General features: G+C 49.1%; 1 long non-coding RNA gene across 2 annotated transcripts in view; it reads right to left on the bottom strand.

Moving 5' to 3' along the window:
* Positions 1-3,033: 3,033 nt before the first annotated feature.
* Positions 3,034-24,743, bottom strand: part of LOC110342355 — a 30,688-nt gene continuing 8,978 nt past the window's right edge. Inside the window, exons 1-4 of one of the 2 annotated variants that reach the window (XR_005877281.1) lie at positions 23,029-23,409; positions 21,873-21,946; positions 19,063-19,609; positions 3,034-10,938 (exon numbers count right to left, since the gene is read on the bottom strand). This is a non-coding gene — a long non-coding RNA (uncharacterized LOC110342355). Of the gene's footprint in view, positions 10,939-19,062; positions 19,610-21,872; positions 21,947-23,028; positions 23,410-24,743 lie in introns of those variants that run through there. The other variant, XR_002384397.2, reaches the window with a different exon arrangement.

Consider the following 24,743-nt stretch of genomic DNA (forward strand, 5'->3'; position numbering starts at 1 on the left):
AGAGAGAGAGAGAGAGAGAGAGAGAGATCTAACCTATAGCACAGAGGAGAAATACAGGGAAAACAGCATGTCCTAGAGTAGCACTGTTGTGATCCATTCGACCAATAGTAGGTTCATATCACTGTCCATTGCTGTAACAACACACTCGACATCCTGACATGATTTGAGCTCAGATTTCAGATGATTCAGTCTATAGTCCTTGGATCCATTGTTTCTGGGCATCACAGTGGGGGCGGGGGGGGGCACGGAAGAGTATCAAGGTGAACAGGAAGCAGAGAGAGAGGGGAAGAGACTAGATGAGGTTTGACCTCCCAAGACACAGTTCTAGTGACCCACTTCCTCCAGCTGGGCAGTTCCTCCTCAAGTTTCTACCGTCTCCCAGGTCGCAGCACCAGAGACCAAACATTGAATATGAAGCCTGTGGAGACAGCTGTGAGCAAACCACAGCATCTTCCCTTGTTCCCAAAAGGCCCACCTTATGCACAATGCCTTTAGTTCATTTGCAAGAGCCCCAAAGTCAACACTGCTCCAAAGTCTAAGGCCAGAGACCATGGCCATGGCATCACTAACATCCTGCAATCTCCAAGGCATCTTAGGCCTCATTCATATTCTCACACATCGCTATTTGAGGGGCTTCCTAAAAAGAATTCTGCCCTATCACACACAGCCAGGCTCTGAGGCTTTCCTTTGAAATATTGGTAGATGCCTCAATGACTCCATAACTTGAATTCTGCATTTGGTGTGGAGGATGCCAAGGTCTGTCACCAGCAAGACAGTTGAGCCATAGCTATCATAAGCAGCCTGGGGATGCATGGGGTCAGTGTTGAATACAGGGAAATTAATTCTTGGGGACAGCTTCCTAGATGAATACCCAGAAATTTTACTTTCAAAGGAAAATATTTCAAATGAGTTTAGCCTTTAATGAGTGGAGCCTATCCACTTCTTGAGACACCCTCAAGGCCTTTTTCCTACTTGCTTATTGTATGAATGCAAGGCACTGTGTGTGTGCGTGTGTGCGTGTGTGTGTTTGTGTGTGTGTGTTTTATTAGAGATTGACTCTAGGGCCCTGTGCTTTATAGGCTAACACTGACTATATCTCTATCCCTCTTTTTATTTTGAAACTGAGTCTCATTAGGCTGCCCAGGCTGGCCTTGAACTCACTCTGTAGTCTAAGCAGGACTTGGCCTTGTGATCCTCCTCTTTCCACCTTCTAAGTAGCTAGATTACAGGCTTGCTCCACTGGGCTTGGATGGTTTCTTTTCAACCTCTTCATAAATCATGTCTATCTCAGACCCAACCACAGGTTTCATCTTTCTATCATGCTTTTAGTTCCTGAGACTTACATTAAAGAGACCAGACCCTCACCCAGCCCCCTGCTTTAGCAGCCATGACAGACTGCAGAAAAGACCCAGCAGTGTGTAGACTTCTGACTCAGCAATATGTGTTGAGTTTCCGGCCTCCTGACCTTGCTAGACCTGCCCTAGTCACTAGAAAGTCAGATACCCTCCACTTTGCAAGGAAACAATCAGAAGTTAGCTGGCAGGCTCTGGATGTGCTTTCTGGTAAAAGTTGGCATAACAGTGACTTGAAGAGCATAGCAACTGCCCTGGGAGGGCCTACAGGCCATAACAACCAGTTGACCAATCACCCAAGCCCAGCAGTGCACCAATCCTGAGACTGCTGCATACCTCTAAACACTCCCCTTGCTTCTCCCAATAAATTCCCCACCTCTCCGGTCCCTTCAGGTCCTTCTCACTCCACCCACTGTGGTGAATGGATAAGGGACCCCAGTTAAGACAGTTAACTCCTTAAACAATAAAAGACTCTTTGCTTTTGCATCAGAATGGGTCTTTGTGATTTTGGGGTTCAGAATTTGGGCACTGTCGGAAGCTGTCTTTGTGGGGCTGCAATTGGAACCAGCCAAGCAGCCCCAGGTTCGTACCTGACTATCTTTATGTATTCAACCAACAGTGAGGATAAAAAGCAGAAGACTTCCATTATCATGTATAAGGGGCAAAGAGACTTATTTTCCTTAATCCTTCAGGCATTTGGTAGCCACACCTGCCTTCCAGCCTTCATGCACCTGGGCTGAAACCTATTATTTAGATAAGAGACCTATCCCTCCCCACCCCAGGCCAGAACATCCTGTAGCTTCTAAACTAATGTCTCATGGACAATAAGACAGATTTGAGTTCTCTGAACTCATGGCAAGATAGTATGGACTCCATTCATGGGTCCTGACTGGGTACAGCAATATAAACCTGGATGAAGCAGCCATCAATAAGAAAGCCACATTCTGAGCACTGACAAGCCCTAAGATTTCCTCTCTCAGTGCAGTTAGTTCACCATCTTTAAACTCAGCCTCCACAAAGTCTCAGGACACTGACAGAATGTGGACAAGCCCCATCTGAAAGCTCATGAGCACAGCCCTTGCTGTTCACATTTCCATAGGCATTCCAGTCCTCTGAGATCCCACTAGAATCACCCACCAACCTCTGCTTCTAGCATTTCCAGACTGAATAGTTTACATCTCCCAACTTCTTCATGCTCCTCCCACAAACTAGCCCCAAAGGCTTAAGAACTGTACATTCAGATATAACCACAGCAATGACCCCACTTATTTGATACCAGTTTTCTTTGTTGGTTACTTTTATGTAGCTGTGACCAAAATTCATGGGAGAACAAATTAAAAGATGATTTACTTTGACTTGTGGTTTCTGAGATCCCGTGCCATTGTCTTTGGCTCTGTGGTTTGGGGCCCACGATGAGGCAGAACACAATGGAGACAAGGCTGTGTGGAGGAGGAGGCTTTTGCCTCACAATATACAAGGCAGACAGAGATGAGGGGACCGAGCAGCAGGCCTCACAAAGCACAGGTGTAACCTTTGTCCTCGTTATTTTACAGCTACTGTGACTAAAATACCCCGACAAAAGCAACTTATAAGAAAAGGGTTTGTTCTGATCATAGTTCCAAAGGGATAATATCATACTTCAGTTTCTGTTGTAATGATAAAATTATGACCATAAAGCAACTTGGAGAAGAAAGGGTTTATTTGGCTTACGCTTCCGTGTCACGGTCCATCATTGAAGGAGGTCAGGACGAGAACTCAAGGCAGGAACCAAAGAGGGGTCACGCAGGACTGTTTACTGACGTGTTTCCCATGGTTTTCTCAGTCTGCATTCTTGTGCAGTCCAGACCCACCTGACCAGGGGTTGCACTGCCCACAGTGGCCTGGGCTCTCCCACATCAAGCATTAATCCCAGAAAATGCCCCACAGGCCAATTTGATGGAAACATTTTCTCAATGGCCGTTCCCTCTTCCCCTGTACCAAGCTGATGAAAAATTAGCCAGCACAGATACAATCCATCAGGGTGTGGAAGACATGACAGCTGTCAAGGGAAGCATGGTGGCAGAAACAGGAGACTAGTGGTCACATTGCATCCACTCAGGAAACAGGGTGTGGGGCTGGGCTAAAACCTCAGTGCTGGCCACCTGCAACCCACTTCCTCCAGTGGACTCCCCTCAAGTTCCACAGCCTTTCCAAGCAGCATCACCAGCTAGTGACAAAGTGTTCAAGCATGGGAGCCTATGGGGGACATTTCACATTCAAGTCACAACCTTCAAAGCATATCTCCAGTGACCTACTTTCTCCATTGAAACTCCGCCTCCCAAAGCGTCCTCTCAAAATAGCACCACCAGCTGGGGAATTAAGCATTCAACTTCCAAGCTTTGAGGGACATTTCATATTCAAATCATAGCAGCCAAATAACCATGTACAGACAGCAGAGAAGCCCCCACTTCAGGCTGCAGTGAAGAGAGCTGGGATGCTGATCTGACTGCACTCATTTGTTAAGCCATGCTTGGCTGAAACAATCTGAACAAACCCGTAGCCGTGGCTAGCTCTTCCTAGCCTATTAAGCAGACAGAGTCAGCTGTTGGTTTTGTGCAGGCTGGGTAATTTGGTGTAGCTGGTGGGGTTGGTTCAATACACTTCTCAGGGGCCTGTGTGAAGTCTCATCGTTTCAGATTCAGGCAGGATGGAGGGGGGCAGGGTTGGAATATCTTAAGTGACATCTTTGCCTCTGTGCTCAGAGACCTATCTGTGGCCTGAGCATGATCTCAAGAGCTACAGTGATGCCAGTTTCCACGGCCAGATGCTCCTGGCTGCATTCTGAAAGGGCTCTTTGAAAGCTGAGCCTCCCTTTCCTGGCAGCTTGCAGCCTCTGTAGGGCAGAAGCCAGACTCTTAGTTCTAACCCTTGCTGGATTGAACAGCATCACTCAAACTAGGTAGGCACCCTGGACAGCTCCCTTGAGTCCTGCCCACCCCTCTGCCTGCCCACCCCTCCAACCCTCTGTAGGCTCATTCTCTTCAGCCACAGATTAGCCAAAGAATCTCGAGAAACATAAGCAGAAAAGATACACCACCACATAGCCTGATAGCTCTTGATGGCGTGTGGGGTGGGGTGGGGATGGGGGATGGGGGTTGGGGACCCCCAGAAGGAGAGTTTTGGAGGTGCTATAGTGATCAGGGAGGAAGCAGGCATACAGCAGACAGAAGTCAAGGCTGCTGCAGATTGAGACATGCAGGTAGAACCTCCCCATGTGTGGCACAGCCCCTGTGCCTCTGTGTCTTCCTGTCAGGTACTGCTCTTCTCCAGCCTTCCAGCCCAACAGGCTTGCAGTGAGCTGAAGAGACTACATATCCGAAACCCCATATTGCCAATCCGGGGACCATAATTAGAAAAGCCCTGCTGAGGGAGGGGGGTCTATTCTTAAATATGTGAGCTTAGAATATCATTCTATTTTACATCTAAATATATTTGTTGAAAAAATTGGAGACAGCCTTTCTATACAGCCCAGACTGACATCACAACTTGTGACTCTCCTGTCTCAGTCTTCCGCGTGCTGGTGTGGCAGGATGCACCACCACACCTAGCACAGCATCCTCATACTCCTTTTTCCTAGTTTGAGGCGGCAGTGCAGATCAAACCCCTTTGTTTTCCTTAGCAGGGGCTGTTTACCAACCCCGAAAACAGTCGGTCCTCACTGGGGAGACAGCTGGAGACACCGTGTCATCAATTTCCCACTGTGTACTGTCTGCCTGTGTGGCGGGGATGCTCCCCACATGTGCTTGAGCACCGTCCAGACTCCAGTTGTGACAGGTCTTCAGGGCAGTCCTGCCACTGGTGATAATCTTGAGGTAACTTGAGTGGATTGCCTACTGCCGAGGAGATTAATGAAGTACATCTCTGAATGTGTCTGGGGGATGTTTCCAGAGATGACTAACGAAATGTGTGTGCCACCATCCCACAGTCTGGGCGCCTGGACAACAGACTATAATAGAAACAGAAGGATGGGGAGATGACTTGTTGAGTAGAGTACTTGTTGCGCAAACACAGGGACCTGAGTTCTGGTCCCCAGAACCCACTTAAGCCTGGATTAGGTAGCACATGTCTGTAGGTTCAGGAGAATCCCCGGAAGGCAGCAGGCCAACTAGCAGTGGTGAATAACCAGAGGCTCCGCTTCAAACGAGTTGGAAGCTGAAGACTTGCTTCCTGTCAGGGTAATTTTTAATCACAGCAACAGGAAAGTAACAGAGAAAATGACTCAAGACTTTAAGAGGTAGGGTGTAGCTGGAGGAATTCCATCACTTGTATTTAGGTTGGAGGTTACAGATCTCCCTCTAAGCTTTCTGGTTTCTGTGGGTTACCAAGCCTGACACCTCTATTCCTTCCCCATCACTACGCTCTGTTTCACAGTGTCCCCAGAAATGACAGTGGCAAGGAGTGTGGACCAGGATAGCAGAATAAATCTCTGTAGGCTGAGGTTTCAGGTCCTGCAGTCGTTTAGTTCCAAATAAACACACAGAGGCTTATATTAATTATAAACTGTTTGGCCGGTAGTTTGAGCTTCTTATTGACTGCTCTCTCTTAATTATTAACCCATTTCTATTAACTTGTGTATCCCCACGTGGTCTTGGCTTACCAGAGAATGTCCAGGAGTCCTATCTTCCTGGTAGCTACATGAAATCTCTGATTCTGCCTATTATCTTTCTCTATCCCTATTCCACATTTCCTACCTGGCTAAATCTTGCCTGTTCATTGGCTGAAACAACTTTGCTCATCAACCAATAAGAGAAACATATATTTACAGCATATGGAAGGACATCCCCCATCAAATCTCTCCTCCTTTGATTTGTTTGTGTGTGTGTGTGTGTGTGTGTGTGTGTGCGTGTGTGTGTGTATGAGAGAGAGAGAGAGAGAGAGAGAGAGAGAGATTTAAGTCATGGATATGCAAAAGTAATGAATACAGATGATGTCCACAAACCCCAGTGCATGGTCTCCTGATGTGGGATGTCTCTCTGTATGCTGTGAATGTTTTATTACCATTGGTTAATAAAGAAGCTGATTTGGCCAATAGTCAGTCGGAATAGAGCCATGTGGGAAATCCAAGCAGAGATACAGGGAGAAGAGCAGAGTCTGGGAGACACCATGTAGCTGCTGGAGGAATAAGATGCCAGAGCATTTCTTGTAAGCCACGGCCACGTGTAGATACACAGATTAGTAAAAATGGGCTAATTAATTGTGAGAGCTAGTTAGCAATATGCCAAAGCCATTGGTCAAACAATTAAAATTTATATTAAGCCTCAGAGTGATTATGTTATAAGTGGCTGTGGAACCAGGTAGGATGCATAAAAGCTTCCAGCTATAGTCTCCTCAGCAGGCACCATTTCCCAGGTGGTGTGTTTTAGACAGTGGGGCATTCCAAGTAGGGCCCAGAGTGAGGTTTTAGCAGCTGTTGTCAATCTTCCAGGATCCCACTTGCTGTTTCTGCCTCTCCTTGCAGATGACAAGGGCCTAAGTCATGGTGCAGCCACAAGCTGGAGTGGCAGGCTTCTGAAGTCTCTGGGTAAAGGACATCAGCAACAGTTCCATGCACAGCTGCCTGACCAGCGGTGTAGGAAGTTCCAGAAGAGAGCCTCTGCTGTGGATTCTATTTAACGTCTGGTGAATTAGAACTACTCCTCAGTCTATGATCTCATTACCAAAGCCTAGGCCAACTGATACACTCTATATTAACCGGTAGTGACACTCAGGTCATGCCTGATGAGGTGACAGCGGGAACAACGGGACAGTGCCTCTCTCTTCCAATGGAGTATGAATATCTAACCTTAACCACACCTTTCACCTGGGTAAACCGAGGTTGTCATCAGATGTATCTCAGTATACACACTGAAATTTAGCCACCAGTGTCACAGTGCTATAAAGCAGGGTCTTCAGAAGATGAAGGTACGAGGACTCCACCTTCTATAGCAGATTGCTGAGGTCTTGAGAAGAGACTGACGGCTCTACTGTGGTTTGAATGGGAAATGACCTCCATGCGCTCATGTGTGTGAAATTCAGACCCCAGCTGGTGACAGAGATAGCTAGTACTGCATCTTAGGCTCCCTTTCCATCTGTCCCTTCTGCCATGAAAGGACATAGTGCCCGTCCATTTCAGAGGACATAGCAACCAGGCACCATATTAGAAGAAGAAAGCAAGCCCTCAGCAGACACCAAACCGGATTCTCACTCTCAGTCATCCCAGATTCCAGGACTAATCGGCTCACTCAGAGGTCATCTGTTAGGATGGTGGGCCCAAACTAAGACAGGGAGGTCCCACCTCAGCCTTCACCTGCATCAGCTCCGCAGCTCTCCTCCAGAGAACCAAAGAGAAGGAGCTTCATCTCTCTTTTACAAGTGGGTAAACTGAGGCACAGAAAGGAAAGGCCACAGACTAGCACAGACAGAGGTGGCACTCCCTCCAAGCCAGGCATGCTGGAGTCAGGGCTCATGCAGAGATGGGTAAGGGAGGCAGACAGGCAAGGAAGCTGTCTGGGTTTCTGGCTGGGTAACAGACAATTCCTGGGGCTTCTGTTTCTCCTTCTGGCCTGGAATCCAGACAAGCCAGACTGCAAACCAGGGGACAGGCTGACCCTGACCTCCTGGCCAGGCCAGCATTCTGAGTGGTTTTGTTTCTCCGTGGGAGCTAGGTGAAATTTGAAACAAAGAGTGACTGGAATGCAGACAGCTCCTGCCCGGGAACTGGCCACACTTGTTTCCATATGACTAACTACTGCCTGGTAATAGGGTGCCGTGCCCCCTGGGAGTACAGGGTGCTGAGCCAGGACAACAAAGGCCCGTGCTACCTGCCATTTCTGCTAACTGAACTAAGCTACCAGTGCCTCATCCCACCTCCCTTGGGTGCCTGACCTTCATCTGGGCTGAGTGGGGCTGTATTGCCTGGGTTGGGAGCCAGGATACGGTGGCTCATTGGGCAAGGGCAGTGTTGCTGAGCCCATCCTGTCAGCAGAGACCCATGGCCACCACATGGCCCCCAAGCAGGAAAGGAAACAGGAGGCCTCTCAAAATAGACCAGCGAGTGGCTCCGCTGCACTTCCCAGCTCCCACCATCTGGCCAAGCCTGGGCCGGAAGAGAGGCAGGGGAGGGGAGGGAGAGCCTGGGTATGGATAGACTCCCAGTGCCTGGGGAGAAGAGCCCAGTAGATCGCCCACCATCCATCTAGCACCTTCTCCTGCTAGGCTCTTCCTCTCCTTTGACTCCAGCATCGGTGAGAGGCAGTATCATCAACAGATGAGGTAACCGAGGCTCAGAGAGATCAGAGACAAGTCCAAAGCTACGCAGCTGGGAGAAGACAGAACTGAGCTGGCATGAGCCCAGGGCTACGTTGTTCCCCACCGCACCTGTAGGCTGCCTGCTACTGCTGGTCTGATGCCTTTGGGCTGCCTCTGACCTTAGACCAGATCCCAGGAGAAGCTAGAGTCTGTGACTCATCATGGAGGGCAATCTTGGGTCACACCTGCCTTCGGGCTGCCTAGGACGGCCGCAGCGGGAAGTTTGGATAGGGACAACAAGGGAGAAGAGTGGCTTCGCTCCACAGAGGCCACCCTGTGTGTGATAGAGTTCTGACCCAAACCCTGCAGACCCCACAGGCCCATCTTCTAATCCAAAGTCAGTCCCGGACAGACCCCGGCTTCCACCCACACCCATGTAAAAACTGGCATCACCAAGACACCCACCATAATCCCAAGCTCCATCCATCACCACCCAGGCACATTGGAGCCTAACTAGCCTTCCAAGCCACCCCGAAGGGATGGTGGCCAGGAGAGTAATCACCATTTTCCCCAAGAGGATCCTGAGATTCCGGGAGCTGAAGGTCGTATGTGCAGGGAGTTGGCCGGCCAGGACACCAGCCTGTTCTTCATGCAGTCACTCAGCAATCACTTACAGGGTGGCTGCTGTTCCTGTAACCAGAGCTAGGCCAGTCACAAGGGGGCCGTCTCTGTACCCCAAACCCAGTGATTAGTCCATGTCCTCAGACTTCCTTCAAGTAACCACTGTTATAGTGACTCCATTCCCACTGGCCAGCCTTGATTCCAGCACTGGGACCTTGAGGTGGGGTATAAGGAAGGGTCTTGGGGCTACACCTACCAGGACACTCACCCCAGAACAACAACAGTGACCAGGTCAGGCCAATGTCCCCAGGGTATGCTGATGGCACAACTGTCTGGGGACCAGCCATCTGGAGGCTTTCTGAGGGGGAACAAGGCCCTCATGGACCCAGAGCAGAGGCAGGGAAGAAAACAAAGGGCAGAAGAAGGAAGAGGGAGATGAGAAAGAGGAGACAAAAGACTAAGAGAAGCAAAGGATAGATGGACAGATGGACAAGTAAGGAAGGGAAGCAGGGAGAGGTGGGAACTGTGAGCTCACGCTCTCTGCCCAGTCCCAGACCCAGATAAGAGCCAGTCTTGGTGGCCTGTCTCCTCCACCCAGCAGCCATAATAGGACAGTGTAAGAAGAAGCACCCAGAACCTGTGGGACCCCAACCGGAAGTGGTGCCTTAAGGCTGGGCCAACCCGGAAGGGCTTTGGAAGGGAGAGTGAGAACGTGGTGTTTGGGGATGAGGCTGGAGGCTGCGGCTTTGCTTCCGTGAATCTGGCCAGAGCAGCTCCTGTTCATGAGAGCTCCAGGCTGCACAGAAGGCTAGGAGGGGCAGCAGCCTTGTGGGTACAGGTTGGGAGGGTATGCCCAGGGAACTTCAAAGACTGGTCTGCACCTGATCCAAAGGAAGAGACCAGGCTTGGGAGCCGAGGAGGGGCAGGGGGAGGGTGGGAAAGAAGGCTCAGCACTGAACCAAAGCCAGCTGGAGTCTGTTGTTTCAGAGAGGCGTCTGGAGCTCCTGGATCGCTGTAGAAGCCTGTGCATTGTGAAGTGAGGCTGCCTTCCATGAGACGTGGTTTTCTTCTCTATCAACAGGGATACAACAGTGCTCACCCTGAAGGGTGAGGTTAGATGAGGCCAGAAAGAACTCAGCAGACAGCACTGCAAATCGTTTGCCAAGTAGGGCATTCAGAAGGCAGAGGCAGGAGAATCTCTGGAAGTTCAAGGTCAGCCTGGTCTAAAGTGTGATTCTAGGACATGTTGAGAAACTAGGGCTATGTAGAGAGATCCTGTCTCAAACAAACAAACAAAAACAAGAAATTGCTTGCCATCATTAACTGTTGCTTTAGCCACTGTCTTTGTTGATGTTAACATGAGGCCAGGCCTGGTGCTTGTCACTGGGGTTGTATGAGTAGTAAAAATAAAGTCCAGTGCTCCAAAACTTCATAGCCCAGAAGTCAAAAGGGGGCTGTTTGCACTTTAGTATAAATTAGTGTTACATCCTACTGTCCTTAAAAGAAGGGAGGAGACTTCTTTGTCTCAAAGGCCCTGGCCCTTTGAGAAAGGGCCTCATTCCGAAAACTTCAGTTAGGGAGGCCACCAAATTCATCCATCCTGCTTTGCTTCATTGGGAGGGGATGGAGGAAAGGTCACACATCTGACCCCTGAGTTTCCACAGAGACTCTTCCAGATTCTGGAAATTCCCTGCAGGAGCTGGAAGAAGAAGCATCCGTTTAAAGGGCCGGTAAGGAAAAGCCTCGCTTGCCCAAAGCACATGGTTCCACCCGCCTGAGCCTTGAATCTGAGGAGCTTTGAACCCAGGCTTTCTTCATCCTGTTCACTGCGGGGAGGGGTGGGTTGAGGGGGTGACTTGGACTGCTTTGGGGAAATAGGTCTCTGGGCTTTTCCCTGCTTGCTCCTCCCACAAATCAGAATAGTCCCTGGCCGTGGCCTGAGTGACCTCTCATTCTCAGAGGGAGGCAGAGTCAGCCAGGGAACAGGGCTGGTGACCCAGATTCCACTTCCTGCCTTGCTTCCCTCCATTCCCAGACACCAGCTGCCCTGGAACTGACAGCAGGCCTGCCTGCAGGAAACCTTACCTAGACCTTTGCTGGAAGCAGTGGCACCAGCTGTGTGCAGCCTCTGAGCTGGGCGCATGCAGTCCTTCCCCATAGGCGCAGGGTCCAGGCTGGACCACAGCCCAGAGCCAGACACCACACCTCAGCCAGTCACCACTCCCGTTTCACAGGACAGACAGGCCCAGGATGAAGCAACGGCTGGCTTAAAGCAAAATATCGGGAGACTGGCTGAACTCAGATTCACCCAACCCAGAACCTTCTGCTGCCAGAGTCTCAGAAGGACCCACAGGCTTTAGGGTAGAGATTTGCACCTGGGTGGCTGCTAAAGGAAGGAAATTCCCGCTGGGTGTATCCCCACAAGCACCAAGACATATGAAATCCACTGTCCCAGGCTCAGCCACGCCCACGGGGTGGCCATAGTTGAGGTGTGGGCATCTCTTTTGGTCTTCCTAGAGAGCCTCCCATTTTCTCATCTTCTAGGACAGTGAGGTGAGGGTACACACACTCTGTTGTTCGGCCACAGGACCCTGTCATGGCATATCATGCGATGAATCCATACCACAGATCTGCACTTGGGAGGGAAAGAACCAGCCACCAAGCCAACAAAGGAATATGCACATCCGCCGAGCCACCAACATGACAAAGGCAAAGCAGAGCTGAGGTGCTTCTTCTGGTGGAGAGAAAAGACGGTGCTTGGGGTCGTCCCTGGCTCTGAGCAGGTAACAGTTAGTCTGGGTCAAGAAGAAAGGGTGAGTGGAGCCTAGGGTAAGAGCTCTTCAGGCAGCAGCCGGTGCACAGGTCCTGGAGTAAGTAAGAGTTAACGCTGCCGTCCAAGAGAGGCCAGTGGGTGCTCAAGTACCACGGGGGAGACCTGTCAGGCCAGCCAGAACTGCTCTCCTCCTGACTGGAGCTTAGATCAGGTCCTGCAAGCACCAGGAAGCTGGAGAACGTTCGTATGAGAGCTTCTGGGTCTGGTGTTGTCTCTAGAGAACACTTTCCTCTGGATAAAAGGGTAAACGGGGGTGGATGAGAGACACAGGCTGGGGGATGCTAGTGGCAGTGTGTCCGGTGACCGGAAGCAGGCTACCTGAAGGGAACTTGGGCTGGTCAGGGAGTCAACGAGTGTGAAAGAGGCATGAAGAATGACTCAGGTTACCCCATGTTAGCAGCTGTGTGGATGCCTTTCCCAAGACTGTGGGAAGTGAAATGAAGCCAGAAGCCAGCCTCAGACAAGCTGAAGTCTGGACTGCCCCGTGCAGCCTAGGGTCTTGCTGAATGGGTGGTTAACAACTGTGGCCACCGCACTTTTTATGCCTCCTCTGGTTGCTGCGGGCCTTTGTCCCCCAACCTTTGCCCCCCCAAACTGAGATGTTGGAGGGCAAGTACCCAGCCTGACTTGACCCCTGGCTCCATTCTCAGTGCTAAGTCTACTGGGTCTGCTGGAAGGAATTGTAAGTATTTATGAACAAACAATATGCTCAGAAGCCAGCACCAGAACCAGAGTGATGTCCACAGTCAGCCCCAGGGCCTGCCCACTGGTCCCCTGGGAGACTCCGCCCTGGCCCTGCACTTTCCTCTCTGCTGCTCTGGCTTACCAGCTTCCTGCCAGGAAGCAGCAGCCCCTAGGCATAAATCATTAACTGGAACCACCTCTCCCAGCCAGCTCCTGTTTGCAAGAACACTTTGTCTCTATTATCTTGAAGAATGCTTCAGTTCGCCCTGGGTGGCACACGCAGAGGCAAAAGGGTGTCGGAGAGGTGCTGGTACCGCAGGAGGGAGCACAGGCCTCCTGTCACCTGCTCCCCAAGGACACACAAGGGTCTAACCCCTGCCTGCTCCCCAAGGACAGTGCACTTAAAACAATTCACAGTAAAGCATCTAAGAAGAAATCTGCCTTCATCCTTCCAGGATGCTAAACAAAACAACAGACTTAGTCCTCACAGTCCCTCAGGCCCCAAGCCTAAGATCCGGTGCCAGTAGAGGCTGTCTGGCTAGGCCTGTTTTCTGGCATGCATAGATGGGGTTCTTCTCAGGAGACCTCAGACTGTGGAACGAGGGGCTCTGGTCTCTTGAGCATCTTGTAAAGACACTGACTCACAAGTTCCACCCTTAACCTAATCAGGTCTAGGAGGTCCCATCTCCTATTCCCACAACCTTAGGGGTAAGGGCCTAGAATTGATGCTGATTTACAGACATTGTAACCTTTGACCCAAGGAGAGTACAGGGCTAGGCTGGGAAAGCCAGGACACCCAGGCCAGGTAAGGAGTCATCTTGAACACACAGCCATCCTCAACCTTTGAGTGGGAGTCACCAGAGACCGAACTTCCTGTCTCACCCCTCCAAGTTCAAAAATATTCCATGCTACAGTCACTTTCTCTCCCTGATAATTTCTACAACAGCCAGAGGTCCTAATGCAGTGTTTCTCAACCTTTCTAATGTTGCAACCCTTTGATACAGTTCCTCATGTTGTGGTGACCCCCAACCAGAAAATTGTTTCATTGCTACCTTATAACTGTAATTTTGCTACTGTTATGAATCATAATGCAAATATCTGACATGGGACCCCTGTGAAAAAAGTCAGTTAGGTCCCAAAGGGGTCAGACCCACAGGTTGAGAACCACTGCCCTAGTGGAAGGAGTTCACTGAGTTGCATTGGGCAACTCTAGGGCGTCAGTTTCCCCATTTGACAAATGGGGAGTTGGAGGCAATGTGCCAGTTCCATGAAGCTCTACAAAACTGAGTGTCCCTCATCCCTAAAGCTCAGCTCTGAACTCTCCATAGGAGAATCCTAAGGCACCGAGATAAAGGGGCTGCAGAGAGGGTTCTTGGCAAAGTGTTTGCTATGCTCAGCAAGGAGCTAAGTTTGGACCCAAGTACTCTACATAAAAGCCTGGCATGGTGGTGTTTGCCTATAATACCAGCATTGGGAAGGCAGAAACGGTGACTATGCCTGCAGATCAACCCTGGAGGTCAATGCCAGTCAGTCTAGATACATGAATGAGCACCAGACTCAGTGAGATACCCTACCTCAAAAACAGGGTGGAAAGTAATTGAGTAAAACATTCACTGTTGGCCTCTGACCTACACACACACACACACACACACACACACACACAGGTCTCCCATGTTCCTGCCACACCACAGCTATTCATGACCTCCAAAGTTGATGGCATTGAGCCTGGAAGCCACTCCAGAGCACCCAGTCATTTCCCAGCAGACGCATGCCACCTGGTCTCTTCACACAGACCCATGGCCTCATGCCGAAAACAGTTTCCCTCAGTTAGGTAAGGTTGTGACAGGATCTAAGTCTGCTTGGAAAACCCATTGTGTAACACTGCCCTTCTGTGGAAGGCACGTGGCCACCGGGAAAGGCTGTGTGAAGGAGCCAGGACTTTCTTTGAAATGAATATCTTGGCAAGACCCACCAAGAAATGTCTTTTAGAATGTCACTAACTCTAGGTTACTCGGAGCTGACAACAGTGTCCTGGTCTAGTATCCCAGGAGACCAAGCCTCATGGGATCGTTGCCAAGTGGACAGAGAACTCTAGGACATGACTGTCTACCCATCAGCCTTCTGTTTTGACCTAGACGTGGGGTCTGAGTCTGTGGCCCACCACTGTGTTTCCTCTGAAGATCAGCAAGTCATGTGCTTTCAGGAACTACTGAAGGATATTTTGAACCAAGTCTAAATAAAGCAGATAGCGTGACAGGGAGATGGAGGGGAGGTTTCAATAGTGAAGCCACACACAGCCATGCCCCTAACCCAAGGTGCCCTGAGGGCAATGCCATAATGGCATCCTCATCTGGAGTGAGTACACAATAAAGGCCTGGCCTGACGTAGACCTACTGAGTGTCAACCAGGAACAGGGCTGGGAATTTGTTTTCTTAAGACTTTGATAAACAAGACAGTGAAGGTCTGAGAGGGGTTAGGGACGAGAATCCCAACCAGCACCTGGTGACTCCTTTCGTGTTCCACACCCCCATGATATGCTGCTGAGTGAGGACATTTACAGAACTGACCCAGGCATGACACCTCCATCTGCTCAGCGTTCCTTAGAGAGTAACATGTCCTTGTGATCTGAGTCCAATAGCACTCTGCATTCGTTTCCCACTGTCCGAGTGCCCATCCTGTCCCTGCCCGGGCCAGCTCCCCAGTGCCCGCCGCCCTCCGCTACGCCATCCTTCTCTTTCTCCCCACAGCGCTGGCCATCACCCAAATGCATCTTGCATCGCTACTCTTTAGGACTGCCTGTCTCTCGGATCACACTGGACCTCCGTGAAGGTCAAAACTACACCTCAGTGCCAAGGTATCTAAGCGAGTATTCCAAATGGATGCAATGAAATCCTCTCCACCCCCAGGCTGACCTTGAACTCTCTATGTAGCCAAGAATGACTCCTGCACCTCCTCCTCCCACATCCCAAGTGCTGGGAGCACAGGTGTGTGCCACCAAGCTAGGTTAGGGATCAAACCCAGAGCTTCGTGCAGAATAAGCAATTATTCTACCAACTGTGAGTATTTCCTGCCTCCCCCACTCACTCCACAGCCCTAAACCCCTGACTCCGAGGCTCAGGTCAGAGGGTGGGGGTCTGCATGCTAGGCACAGGTCTGTGACAGGGTCCTGTAAGGAGCTCAGCAGATAGCCAGAGTCATACACAACAACGGAGAAAGCAAAGTGGCCATTTGTGACATTTATAAAGATTCAGAAACCAAGGAGCTATTCAGAGGGCCAGGGTAGAAGGGCGAAAGGGTCACCTTGAGAAGTCCTCCCTGAAAAGTGAGGAGGAAGCACAGGCCAGTTGGGGTCCTGCCAGACTGTAGCTCCCAGGCTGCAAATAGGCAAGGTGTGAATTAGTGAATTAGGAAGAGGGTTTCTGAGGCCCACATGGGGAACAGAACATGTCACTCATGTGAGGCATCATCTGTGCTACTGTAGCAGATGGGTTTTAGTCACTGAACACTTTCCAAGTCACAAGCCATCAAAACCCGCCAGTCCTGTCCATGTCCTGTCCTGTCCTGTCCTGTCCTGTCCTGTCCTGTCCTGTCCTGGAGATCCTGTCCATGCTCAGCTTCTCAGCAGAGATGGATGTGGAAGTTGAAAAGATGAGAGTATTCAGGACAGGGTAATAGGGGAGAGGAAGATGCTGGGCATAGGAATGTCAGTCAGTCTCTCTCACAACCTGGTCCAAAACCCACCTTAGAACAGGCACCATGGCCACATCCTTTCCAGCCTACGCTGTTTGCCAAGATGCTAAGGAGGCAGTGAGCAAAGGGCCCTGAGCTTAGCTCAGGCAAGCCTCCGGGACCTAACTTCCCAAGCAACTTCCAGAAAGCAAAGAGCCACTTCAAACCCACAGTGAGGAGGAGCCAGTACAGCAGCACACTGGGAGAAGCACTGGCAGAAGGAGCCCATGGCTGGGATCTCACGGTCAGTTTTCAGCAAGAATTTGTCTATGGCTGCAGGTCCCACCCATAAGCATATGCCATGACTTGCAGATTCCTGCCACTGGGTCTGAGGGTCTCTGCCTTGGGCTCTCCCCCAGCCGTCGGGAGGGCACTTGCCAGTACAGCACACCCAAAAGAAAAAGTCACCCTCAGATTCCATCTTGGTTTGCTATTGGCACATCTAAACATCTGAGGAGTTCAGTTATGGAGATAGCAAGGCCTGGTCTCACAGAGTCCTGGTGCCACCCTCTGCAAGCCACGTGGCTTAAAAAGCTGAGCCTCAATGTCTCCATCTGTTAATAATAATAGCACTTCTCTCGAAGTTCCCAGCAAGGACTGAATGAGACGATTCAGATGAAATTTTTACAGGACCTGATACTTGGCACACACTCAAAACTGACACCTACAGTTATAGACGGAAAACAGAGCGAAGTAACAAATACCTTCAGGATAATTTCGGGGGGAAATGACAAGCAAAGAGTAATTATCCCTAAGAGTGAACTCATAAGTTATCAAAAACAAACAAAACAAAAACCACAAAACTACCCCGAGGAAGTTCCTGAAAGGATGCAAACAGGTAATCCTCAAAGAATAAAATGCCCAATAGACACTCAAAGATGTTTACCTGGACAGCAGTAATCACAAATGAAAAGCTAAGAAAGCCACACTTAAAACAGAGGGAAGAATCCAATTGGCAATATTCCTAACATCTCATCTCCCTTGCCCCTCTACCAGCCCCCCAAAGTCCCCCACCCAGTCCCCACACCATTCCCCATGGAGGGTGAGGCCCTCCATGGGGGATCTCCAGAGTCTGTTACTTCATCTGGGCCAGGGCCTAGGCCCTCCCCAATGTGCCCAGACGGAGAGAGGTTCCCTTGATATGGAATGGGCTCCCAAAGTTCAATCGTATGCCATGGTAAACACTGATCTACTACCCAAGGCCCCAGAGATTGCCAAGGCCTCCTCACTGATACCACATTCAGGAGAGTCTGGATCAGTCCCATGCTGGCCTCTCAGCCATCAGTCTTGGGTCCAAGAGCTCCCCCTTGTCAGGTCCGCTGTCTCTGTGGGTTTCACCAGCACCATCTTGACCCCTTGGCTCATCACTCCTCCCTCTCTGTCACTGGGTTCCAGGAGTTCAGTTCAGTGTTTAGGTGTGGGTATCTGCCTCTGACTAATTGAACACCCTGATATTAACCCACATACCTACAAATACCTGATTTTCAACAAAGAAGCAAAAATTATACAATGGAAAAAAGATAGCATCTTCAACAAATGGTGCTGGCATAACTGGATATTGGCATGCAGAAGACTGCAGATAGATCCATGCCTATTGCCATGCACAAAACTTAAGTCCAAATGGATAAAAGACATCAACATAAATCCAGCCACACTGAACCTCTTAGAAGAGAAAGTAGGAGGTACCCTTGAATGAATTGGTACAGGAGACCACTTCTTGAACATAACACCAGTAGCACAGACACTGAGATTGACAATTAATAAATGGAACCTCCTGAAACTGAGAGATTTCTGTAAGGCAAAAGGCACAGTCAACGAGATAAAAAGGCATCCCACATAATGGGTAAAGATATTCACTAACCTCACATCTGACAGAGGGCTGGTCTCCAAAATTTACAAAGAACTCAAGAAGCAAGTCTCCAAAACACAAAAGGATCCAATTTAAAAGTGGGGTACAGAACTAAATAGAGAATTCTCAATAGAGAAGTCTAAAACGGCTGAGAGACACTTAAGAAAGTGATCAACATCCTTAGCCACTAGGGCAATGCAAATCAAAACAACTCTGAGATATTATCTTACTCCTGTCAGAATGGCTAAAATCAAGAACACCAATGACCACTTATGCTGGAGAGGATGTGGAGAAAGGGGAACACTCCTCCACTGCTGGTGGGAGAGCCAATTCGTACAGCCACTTTGGAAATCAGTATGGAGATTTCTCATGCCTTTCCTTTTTATCTCTTTGATGTCTATGTGTATACTATGTGTATGTGGTCCTCCTGCAAGTATAAAAGTATCATGACAGATGTGGAGGTCAGAGGACAACATCAAGAGTCAGTCCCTGCCCTCCACCTTGTTTTGAGGCAGGGTCTCTCTTTGTTGTTCTTTCCCTCTGGGTATGCCCAGCTAAACTGGGCCACATGCTTCCTATTTCTGTCTCCCATCTCCTTCTCTGAGTTACAGACACACACTAATGCTTTTATGTGAGTCCTTGGGATTTGAACTTTGGTCCTTATTCTTGCACAACAAGCTCTTTTCCCATTGAGGCATCTCCCTAGCCCACCCTGCACCTTCAATCACCTTCTCTCTCTTTTCTTCCCACATTCTTCCTGGAGGTGGTGACCATGGTTTTTTCTGTTTCTATGAGGTCAACTTTTTAGCTTCCACATGCAAATGAGAACTTGCAGCATTTATCTCTATGGGGAGTGCTTTTAATAGTTGACAATATCCTGTAATAATGAGGATACAATAAGAACAGACAGCTAACTTATATATGTGTGATGCTCTGAAGAGTTGGCTCAGCAGCTAAGAGTATTGGCTGCTCTTCCAGAGGACCTAGGTTTAGTTTCCAGGACACACACAGTGACTTACAACAAGCTATAACTCCGGTCCTGGAGAAATCCAAGGGTACCAGGCATGTAGATGGTACACAGATATACACGTAGACAAAACACTCATTCATATAAAGTTATATAACATGTGCTTGTTATATTATTATTATACTATATATGTGCAGTCCTAGACACCATGGTGGGGCCTAGACCAACAGTAGAATTGTCAGTGAAAAAATGTAGTATGTGTATTGTAGACTGACCATTCAAAATCATTTATGTCAAGAAAAAGAAACCTGAAAGAAAAAAATACAGGAGGAATACATTACTAGTCCGCCCTTTCTCTCCCTCCTCCCTCCCTCGCTCCCTCCCTCCTCCCTCCTTCCCTCACTCCCTCCCTCCCTCCTCCCTCCTTCCCTCGCTCCTCCCTCCTTCCCTCCCTCCCTCCCTCCCTCCCTCCTTCCCTCCCTCCCTCCTCCCCCTCCCTCCTTCCCTCCCTCCTCCCTCCTCCCTCCCTCCTCCCTCCTCCCTCCCCCCTGTCCCCTCCCTTCTTTTCAGGGCAGGGTAGTCTCATACTCGTAGGCTCAAGCAACGCCCCAGCTTTATGAGCAGCTGATAAATATAGGCACGAGCTACCACGCCTGGCTACATGAAAATATTTTAGTAAGCCTCATATTTTCCACGATATGTCTTGTGTTTAGAAACAAAGCCCTTAAAATTTAAAGAGGCGGTATCTCAGAAGTGGTCTCAACTAGTCCTTGCCCACCTTTTAGGGGAGAGTGAGACTATTCTGGAAACACCCACTTTCCATCAATATAACAGCTCAGAGCATCTGTAGACAGGTCAGTCTTTCTGAGTGGCAGTAGCTTTTTCTTTTTCTTGGCGTAAGAGCCCAGGACCTCCACAGATACCAGGGACCTCAGCTCCAGCTCCCATGTGGATGCCGTGGTATCTGCTTCCACTTGCCCTCAGTCAGGTTGGTGAAGTAGACACCATGGGCAGTTTTACCTTGGCCAGACACAAGTCACCTTGAACCCATTCACGAGACTGCCCTTGAACCCTTACCCCAACAGAAACAAAAACAACTGAACCCATGCCTATGCAGGAATAACAATAAAATCAGCAGCACCTAATTACTAACCCATAGTCACAGTCTAAGAGTTGGGTCAATAACAAAAGCTCTAAAACTCCTTATCAGACCAGATGACATAGGGTCACATGAAGGACATGCCAAAGGACACACATCCTGGAGGAGAGCAGCCTTCCCTTTTATTGGTAAAACACCCCACCTTCTCCATCCAGGAATGCCACACATTTCGTGTGAGGCTTCGAAGTATCTGTCAATGAGGCATTTCTTCAAGCTCAATGCAACCCCAGGGAGTATGGTCTCACCCCCACCTCAAGGAACCAGCCAGTGGAGACTACCCTTCCTGGGAGGTGTGGGAAGAAGGGATCTTGGGTGTGAGGAGACTAAAGAGAGTGTCTCTGGGCCCTGTATCTTTCCAGCATCTCAGAAGAGCCTGTCTTGAATCACGCAGCAACTCATATGGACTTGTGGTGCATTAAGCCTTCTGTCTACTTGGGGCTTGGATGTGGCTCAGTTGGTATATGCTGTTTGCCTAGTACACACACATCCCTGGGTTCCATCTCCAACACCACATAAGCTGGGCGTGGTGAAAGGTGAAACATTCCTCTAATTCTTGCACTCACAAGGTAGAGAAGAGCAGAGGTTCAAGGTCACCCTTGGCTACATAGAGATGTTGATGCTGCTTGTTCTACATAGACCTTATCTCAATAAAATAATTTTAAAAATTGGTTGTGAAGGGACCAGACCCTCACCCAGCCCCCTGCTTTAGCAGCCATGACAGGCTGCAGAAAAGACCCAGCAAGACAAAGGCCCCTGACTCAGCAAGGTGTGAACTTCCAACCTTGCCCCTCACTAGGAAGCCAGATATCCTCCATGTGGCAAGGAACCAATCACAAGTTAGCTAGCAGGATCTGGATGTGATTTATGATAACAGTGACCAGCAGAGCATAACAACTGCCCGGGGAGGGCCTTTACGTTATAGCAACCAGTTGACCAATCAACACAGGGCAAGTTGTCCAAACTTGAAAGTGCACCAGTCCTGAGACTGTTGCGGACCCAGACACTCCCCTTGCTCTACCCCAAATAAATTCCCTATCCTTCAGTTCCTCTGGGTCCTTTTTGCCCCACCCGCTAAGTCAGACAGATGGAGGAACCGTGTTAAATGCAGTTAACTCATTAAACAATAAAAGACTCTTCGCTCTTGCATCGGATAGGGTCTCTTGGTGATTTGGGGGTTCAGATTTGGGGCACAACAGTTGCCTTCTCTCTGAATTTATTTCTTTTTAATTTTTTTTATGTGTGTGGGTATTTTGTCCGTGTGCTTGACTGTGAACCTGGAACTGGAGTTAGAGATGTTTATGAGCCACCATGTGGGTGTTGGGGATTGAACCTGGAGCTTCATGCATTCTAGGCAAGGACTGTACCAACTAAGCTACATCCCTAGCCCCATTCCTATTGAATTTCAAGAGTACCTCCAGACAAGTGGTGATGTGAAAACAGTCCTTAACCAGCTTGAAGTCGAGCCTTTATATCCATTGTTCAGCACCTGTTACGTGTGGAATACAGTCTGTATGTTATAGAAGCTTGATGTCATTAAGTCCCCCTACCACGCTGGTCATCACAGCCCAGTCTTGCAGATGTAGCTTAGGGAGTTCCTTGCCCAACGTTACTCAGTTGGTTGGAGTGAGGTTGAGTTCAAGTGGGGTCTGTCTGAATTTTCAGAAAAAGGGGACTCCAGAAAACTCAGTGGAATGCTAATTAGCCCCATGCCTTGGTTTTGCCTGGCTGTTGTGGCAAAGTACTGCATAGTTCCTATTTCAGAGCTCAGAAGGGGTTCTCACTGCACCAAAGGCACTGAGTAGCTGCCCTCCATGCCCAGGCACCAGGAGAAATCCAGATCCTCACCTCTTTTGCCTCAGGAACTGCCTCTGTCTCAACACAGAGTCCCTTCTGCCATCTCCAGAGGCTGCAATGTCAGGTGGCATCTTACTTGTTGTTTTGACTCATTGGTCCATACCTTTCTACCTCGCTTATCTCCACATAAGGATCTTTGTAGTTACATAGAGCACCAAGATGATCTAGATAATTCCAGAAAATCTCAATTAACCCTAATCCTACCTGTAGCCTTAATTCCCACTGTTATCATCTGACACATCATTCACAGGTTCTGAGTGCCAGGTCTGGAGTGTCTGAATATTCTTCTGCCTACCACATTAGGAGAAGTAGCATATTCATGAGGCCCAAGCCCAGGGTCTGGCTTTTATATTTGAGTTGGGATAGAGAAACTGGCATCCTCATAAAAATGTCCAAGATATTGAATCACAGGAGACACATGACTTACCGTGGTGGTGTCATAGCTTTTTCAACTCAAAGAACTTATGTCCTATTGCTGCTGGCATCAGAGAGACCCAGTGTGAGGACTGCTTATTCATGAGCAAATGATAGGTCCTCAGGTGAGATACTCAAACATTACAGAAGCAATACCATAGCCTGCTCTTTGAACACATTTCCTGGGCACATCTCAGCCTTCCCTGTCTTCTGGGGTGGCCTTCCTTGTACATTAGTCTGTTTTCCAACACTGTAATAAAATAGCAGAGACTGGATGACTTTGAAAGAAAAAAGGCTTACCTAGTTTACAGTCCTGGAGATCTGGAAGCAGGATGTTGGTCTCTGCTCCATTCTGGTGAGGACCCCATGGAGGACAGCTTCACAGTGGTGAGACAGGAAAGCAGAACAGGATATCTCTTTTTCTAACCCCTGCCCCAGGAAAGAACAAACTCAGGGTCACACAAGAGCTACCTTAATGTCTTAGCACTTTCCTACTAGACTTGAACTCTGAAAGGTTCTGTCACCTCTTAACGCCATCACACTGGCATCCAAGATCTGTGCTCACACATAGACACAGACACTCACACACATAGACGCACACACAGAGACGCATTTACAGACACACACACACTCACACACACACATACAAACACATAGATACACACACAGAAACATGCACAGATATGAATACATACAATCACACATAAAGACACATACACACACTCTCTCACATGTGCACACACACACACACACACACACACAGAGACAGAGAGAAAGACAGAGACAGAGAGAGAGAGACTCTAGCCCTTGATGACTCTCCCAAACCATAACACCATATGATATTTGCCAACCAGTGAAGATCGGCTTGAGTGAAAGGCACCATTCCAGGTCTGACTACAGGAAGCCACTTACAGATGACACACCTGCCCTTTGCCTGGAAGAACCAAGCACCCCAGCTGGAAAGGATCAGCTCTTTGGGATGGAACTGGAACTCAGGGTCATTGCCTGAAGGGGAGAGTCAGACTGAATGTGGTTTTGATTTAATGTGTCAGGGACAGAGTTCCACTGTGTATGCCAAGGAGCTGTGACGATTGTTAGCCCAGTTCTCATTACCATAACAGACCCTTAGTCTCCCAAGCCCTGCTAAACTTTCCAAGATGTCTGCCCTTGTGGAGCTAAAGCAGGAGCATGCAACGCAAATGGAGAAATGGTACCATGCCGGTCCAAAGGTCCAAACTTTCAGATGGAACACACAAGGCTTCTAACGTACATCACAATGACAACAGATAAAACCATTGTGTGTCTGTGAGTCCCTCACACAGTGGATCCACCTTATGTGTTCACACACACGCGCACAAACACACACACACACACACACACACACACACACGGCACCCATGCGTGGTGACAGATGGTTAATCTGCTTGAGCATATACTGTTTCATCATGTATACGTATATCAGATCATTCTGTTGTCAATCTTTAATGTACTCACTATCTAATTGCAATAAACCAAAGAGCACAATATCTTGCATTAACACTTATGGCTTACAAAAGTGCTCATGAGTGACTAATCCTCATGCTGGGTTCTTCTGACCCCAGAAAGGACAGGACATGGGTGCTTAGAGTGGAAATATCTCCAAAGAAAACCTGTCCTCACACCATGACCACGCCTCCTCTGTGATTCACTCTCTTGAACATTTTTGTCAGGATGCTGGTTTCTCTATCCTGACTCAAACATGAAAGTCAGACCCTGGTCCTGCACCTCACAAATATGCTACTTCTAATATGGCAGGCACAAAAGTGATCACAGACACGCTGGTCCTGATCCTTAGACACAGGTCTGAGGAGACAGCTCTGTCAGGAAACTGCTTGCCTTGCAAACACAGTGACTTGAGTTCCATTCTCAGAACCCACCTGTGAAAAGCCAGGTGTGGTGGCACGTGCTAGCAACAGAAGTATCCACGGGCTCACTGGCCAGTCAGTGTCACCTGCTTAAGCAGCTCAGGTGAGTGA

Source organism: Mesocricetus auratus, unplaced genomic scaffold, assembly GCF_017639785.1.
Source record: "Mesocricetus auratus isolate SY011 unplaced genomic scaffold, BCM_Maur_2.0 Super-Scaffold_100004, whole genome shotgun sequence".
Taxonomy (NCBI): domain Eukaryota; kingdom Metazoa; phylum Chordata; class Mammalia; order Rodentia; family Cricetidae; genus Mesocricetus; species Mesocricetus auratus.